The sequence below is a fragment of the Triticum urartu genome, chromosome 1A (genome assembly GCF_056163025.1).
Source record: "Triticum urartu cultivar PI428250 chromosome 1A, HENAU_Tu73, whole genome shotgun sequence".
NCBI lineage: Eukaryota > Viridiplantae > Streptophyta > Magnoliopsida > Poales > Poaceae > Triticum > Triticum urartu.
Window position 1 is genome coordinate 399,003,507 of NC_141873.1, and position 6,000 is coordinate 399,009,506.

A 6,000-nucleotide genomic window follows, 5' to 3' on the forward strand; every position below is an offset into this window, starting at 1 on the left:
CTTATTAATCTTGTCTATTCCCTGCCTCCCTGTTGTATGATGAATACTTCTTCTGAGTGAACAGTTGGTTTCATTTGACTTGTTTCAGAAAGTTCCATTTTTCATGAAAAAACTGACACTGCATTGTGGGCACCAGCATGTTAATTGTTTGCCTGGCAGTGCAAGCTATGCAAATGCAACGCAACAGTGTCAGTGGGGGGACGCTTCATCACCTCTGTCCTGAATGATAATGGAATCTTTGACTGCTTGTATTTCTCAGGAAGAGATGTGGAGGCGTATGCTCCTGACATAGCCCACATGTTTCTTTATCTTCATCTTTACTCTTAATAATGATGTCGAACAATGGGGGTGGTCCAGGGGACCTGGAGTATCTGCTTCTGAGCTCAAATGCTCCCTCATGAACAATAAAATCGAAAAGAATTCAAAAAGATCTGAAACTTTTTTGTTGTAAACTTTGACCAATGTTTTGTACGCTTGCAAAATTTTAGCACTAAATAACATTCATTGAAGTTTGTGGCAAAAAAAAATTGATGCTCCAAAAATTCTAGTTTTGGAAACATTTGGTAGTGTCGATTTTTTTTTTGCCATGACTTCCTCGAACGTCATTTCTTGCTGAAATTTTGCAAGCATACAAAACATTTGTAAAGGTTTACCATAAAAAAATTCAGAATTTTTAAAATTTGTTTTCTAACTTTTTACTGTTTATTAGGGTGCATTTGAGTTCGGGATTAGAATAGGGCTTTCGGTGGTCCGGGCACCTTCTCCTCTTTACGTTTGGGATTTCAGAATGTTGAATTTAAATGTCTCAATTTACTGCAAACAACCATCGGTACTTCTTGAGATGGAAGATCTCATCCAATAGCTGGATGAAGCCGAGAACGTGCTATGGAGTGAACAAGTTGTGGTACAACACAGCTGGAGAAACCTAAATTGTTAATGAATACGGACATCTAGATGTGATTTTGTTATAGCACACATAAGGTAACATCACCGTCAAATTGTGACCCCGCCCCCCTTGTGCGTTTGCTCTGTGTCGTTTCTGGTTGTCGAGTGCTCCTAGTCGATGCCCATTGCGTCAACGGTGCTTGGGCGCTCCTTTTCGCATCGGCCAGTGGGCCGAGCTGCTCGCTCTGGCTTCCTTCGATCAGGTGATGGTTGACCGGTCGCCAGTCGACCATTGACCATTGGAACTTGCATACGTTATTTATGTGGAGTCGACTGTTGCCTGTTCACTTGAAAAAAAATCAAAGAAATTAGAAAAAGTTTGGGCGTTTGTATTTTTTGATAAAATTTCAAAAAATATTTGTGCATTTGAAAAATGTTCGCTGATATTTCCTTAGCTGTTTCCTTCAGGTTTGTTTTCGTTTTTCTTCTTGGTTTAGCTGTTTTGTCGGTTTTCAGTTGTTTTTTCCAGTTCATTTCTATTTTTCTCTTTTGTTTTTTTCCTTTTTTTCAAGTTTTCTGTTTCTGTTTCTTTTTCTTTTTTTCCTTCTCTTTTTTGCCTATTTATATAAAAGGTCACCGTGTAGTAAGAAAATGTTCACCATATATTATAAAAAAAGTTCACCATCATTACAAAACTGTTCATCGTGTATATTACAAAAATGTTCGTCGTATATTAAGAAATTGTTCAACCTGTTACAAAATATTCACTGTGTATTCGAAATTTGTTCACCATATATTAAGAAATTGTTCAACGTATACGACAAAATATTCATTGTGTATGATTTGTTCAGTGTTGTTTTTACAAAAAAAATCCATACTTTTTTTAAAAAAAGTTTAATGTATATTAAAATGTTCAGTGTGTATTCAAAATTTGTTCAGCATATATATTAATATTTTCATAAAATGTTCGAAATAAAAACCGAGCAAAAAAACGTGATCCTATAGTTAACCAGACGTACAGTATCGTTTACTATGGTGCCGGAATGCTAAGGGTCTCTGCATTGCCTTGTTTTAGTTAAACTGCCGGCACAGTTGGATCAACCTGTGCAAAGCCACAGCTCCTTGAACCACACGGGTGTCTTATAGGGACTCTCAGAGGGTTTGGCCTCGTTGTCTCGTGATTGAGTGAGTCATCTGTATGATCTTGTTTCCTAAAAAAAAAGAAGCTGTATGATCTTGTTGGGCCTGGTTTTCGGCTTGCTGTAATTTTTTGGGGGACTTTACCACTCATTGTGCTGGGCCTTCTAGTATGTTTAATTGTTTGGTTGTTTCTAGCACACCACGCGCCATATGTGTGTTTGTTCTAAATACAAAAAAAAGGCACGCATTTGTGTGGGCGCATTAGCCAAAAAAAACATATGCCTATAAAAACCCCGAAAAAACATATGTATGAAAAACTTCTTTCTATGTATATCTTTTGAGAGACTAAAAAAATGTATATCTTTTGAGAGAAAACTATTTTACAAGTTTTTATGTATATCCCATTTACAAAAAGGAAAAGCGAAAGTATGGTTAAGTGTTGTAGGAAGAAAATGCATGTTCATGCAATTTTAAAAAGTTTCCATAATTTTTTAAAGTGTTGAGTTATTTTTACAAGAAGGTTGGAACCTTCTAGAAGGTTCAAAAAAACCGGTTATAAAAAAACTATATGGACCAGCCGAACAGGAACTTGGCACGTGTGGCATACGGTGCGAACTAATAAAATATATATTAAATGCGCCAAGCACAAGGTTGAACGGGGGTGTGCACCAGGTTGCCATAACACTATTGTAATGAATAAATCTTTAAATCCATTCTAAATGTAATATTTAGCACTTTTTATGACATTCGTAAATCACTTTCGTACTCATATTCTACTAGATACTGTTGGAAACAACAAGGTGTTAATAAATTCATCAAACAATTTCTGTCTAAGGGTAGTACAGACATTTCAACACACAACTCTTTCTAGAATCTCAACCTACAATCCTAGAAAAGAACTCGACAACAGATTCTGGGAGAAGCAGATCCTGCAGAATCCTGTGTGAAAAGAACTGGACCTAAGTGGCGCTTAAGACGCTGAATGGTTTAGACTCATTGTCTCCTGAGTGTGATCTTGTTGGGCCTGGTTTGGTTTGTTTCTAGCACACCACGTCGGGGAATCCTATTCGGCAGGCGGTCCCCCGTGATCGGCCTGGCGTGCACCCCCCTCGCGCGCTGGGTGTTCATATGGGTCGGACCATTTTTCGGGGTTTTTTCCTTCCTTTTATTCTTCATTTTTTTCGTTTTAATTTTTTTCTTTTCTTTTCCTTTCTCTTCTTTACCTTGTGAATTTTCTTTTCAAATTCATGAACATTTTTTCGTTCATCAAATTCAAAAGATGTTTATCAAATTCGAAATTTGTTCACAGATTAAATGCGCATCAAATTCAAAATTTGTTCATCCATTTTTCAGAAGAAATGTGCTTGAAAAAAATAATTTGTCCTCAAGTTCAAAAAATGTTCATCGAATTCAAAATTTGGTCAGAAAATATAAAAAATGTTCATAAATGTTTTTCATTAAAATTCAAAATTTTCATTCTTTTGAAATCGTGATTGTTTTTTAATTCAAGAACTACTTTTGAATTCGTTGAACTTATTCATCAATCTGCGAATGTTTTTTTGAAAATCAGAACTTTTTTGAAATATCGAAAAAAACATAGGGCACCTCGCCCCCACATGGGTCGGCCCAGAAGGCGCGCAGGGGAGCGGGGGTGGTGCGCGCTGGCTGTCTCACAAGCGCACGGGTCATGGAATACGAGTTCCCCACTATGTCGCCACATGTGTTCGTTGTAACAAGAAAAAAGACCACACATATGTGTGCGCGCATGAGCCAGAAAACACATGTATGAAAAACTTCTTTTCTATGTATATCATTTGAGAGACTAAAAATGTATATTTGAGAGAAAATCAATTTTGCTAGTTTTATGTATATCCCGTTTACAAACAAGAAAAGTGAAAATATGGTTATATATTGCAGGAAGAAAAATGTATGTTCATGCATTTTTAAAAGGGTCCATATTTTTTAAAGGTGTTGACATATTTTCACAACACACGATGAATTTTTTCAAAATGCATGATGAACATTTTTGAGATACGCCTGCTATTATTTCCCCTAGGGTTTCTCTCCTAGGGTCTACCTTTTCCTCTGGCGGCGCCGCCAGAGTCCACGAGATCCAAACACCACAAGACCTGCACTCTCCGGCGGGATCGTTCGCTCGTTCGAGGTGGTTCGCTGCGTAGGGGTTGCATGGCGGATCTGTTGCAGTTGGAAGGAGGAAGGAGGGAGTTGGGAGGAAAGGCAGAAGTACGAAGGGAGGAAGATAAGATAGCAGATGGAGAGGGAGGATTGGAAAGCACGAGCCAGCAACCGAAGAGGGCCCAGGAGGATGCATCGGCGGATCACGCCATGTCCGATCTGGGGGAGGACGAAGAGGAAGCATGGGATCACTATGGCCCAGATCCGGCCCTTGAGGATGCGTTTGAAGGGCTAAACTTACATGGTGAAGAAGAGGAGGATTTGGATCTATCTGGAGAAGTGGAGGAGCTGATCAGGGATGTGAGGTGGTTAGCGCTGTTTAGGGTTCATACCATGCGGCCGTTCAGCCACTCGGCACTATTGAACTCGATGAGGAACGCGTGGGCATGTGCCCAAGGGATCACTTTTAACATCAAAGGTCCGAACTTGTTCCTTGCACAATGCCATTGCTTGGGAGATTGGAAACGTGTAATGGAAGGGGGCCGTGGCAATTCCGAAGGGATCCAGTAGTTTTGGTGGAGTATGATGGATTCATAAACGTAGCAGAGTATGCTCTGGACATGTACCCGCTCTGGGCAAGGATTAAAGGCCTTCCGGATGGGCTTTCAAGGAAGAAGGAGTTAGCGGAAAAGGTTGCTAAAAAGGTTGGAGAACCACCGTTTACGGTTATGGTGAATGAAGGAAAGATAAACCCATCGAGTTATCTACGGGTGAAAGTGTTTGTTAATGTGTATAAGCCTCTTGTGAGATTTGTTCCAATCACTTTGAAGGAGAGGAAGAAATACCCGTTAGTTATGAGAAGCTCCCTGATTTCTGTTTCTTCTGTGGATGCATGGGTCATGTAGTTGAGCAGTGCGGAGATGGCATTCACTTGCCTAGCTCGTGCGAATGGGGAGACTGGCTCCACTGGAATAATGAACCGGGCGGAGGAGGAGGAGGTGTAGGTCGAGGAGGTAGATCTTGTGCGAGGGGTGGGAGCTTTGCTGCAGGAAGTGCTGGGCGTGGGGGGAGAAGAGGCGGCGCTGGGGGAAGAAGGGATGGAGGCAGTATGAGGTTTAATGGCGGCGGGAGAGGGCGGGAAGAAGGACTTGCCAATGAAACTCTTGATCAGTCGAAAGATAATAATCTGCATGTTGATGATGTAGGAGGGAGGGTTCGTAAGAGGCTTATTGCTGAAGATGGCACGGTGAATGGTAGTGGGCAGGCAATACAAAATTCTGCCAGCATAGTGTCGAATGTTGTGTTGATGCTTGAAAGTGGCGGTGGTACGGGAAGCCAAGTGGATGGGGGTGCTGCTCACACCCCGGGCAAAGTCCCAATCGTTAAAAGGAGGAAGCAGGGGGAGGAAGTGAAGTGGTACCTGACCAGAAGAATGAGGCGGCCTCCGTGTGTGAGGACCGCCGGGTCCAATGAATTTCTTAAGTTGGAACTGCCGGGGTGGGGGGAATACCCGGACAGTTCGTGAGTTGGCGACGTTATCTCAGTCGCATTCCCCCAACTTTATCTTCCTATGTGAAACTAGACAGAAGGCTAGCAAGATGAAAAGGATCTGGGCAAGATTGGGCCTTAAGGGCTTTGAGGGTGTGGACAGCAATGGTATGAGCGGGGGTCTGGCCCTTTACTGGCATGAGTCTTGTGTTGTGGAGGTGGTTGATAAAGAGGAAAGGTATATTGATGCTTTAGTGAGGATGCATGATGGTGGAACCCAATGGAGAGTTACTTGTGTGTATGGAGAACCTCGCACTGAAAATCGTCATCTCATGTGGACGAAGCTTCAGA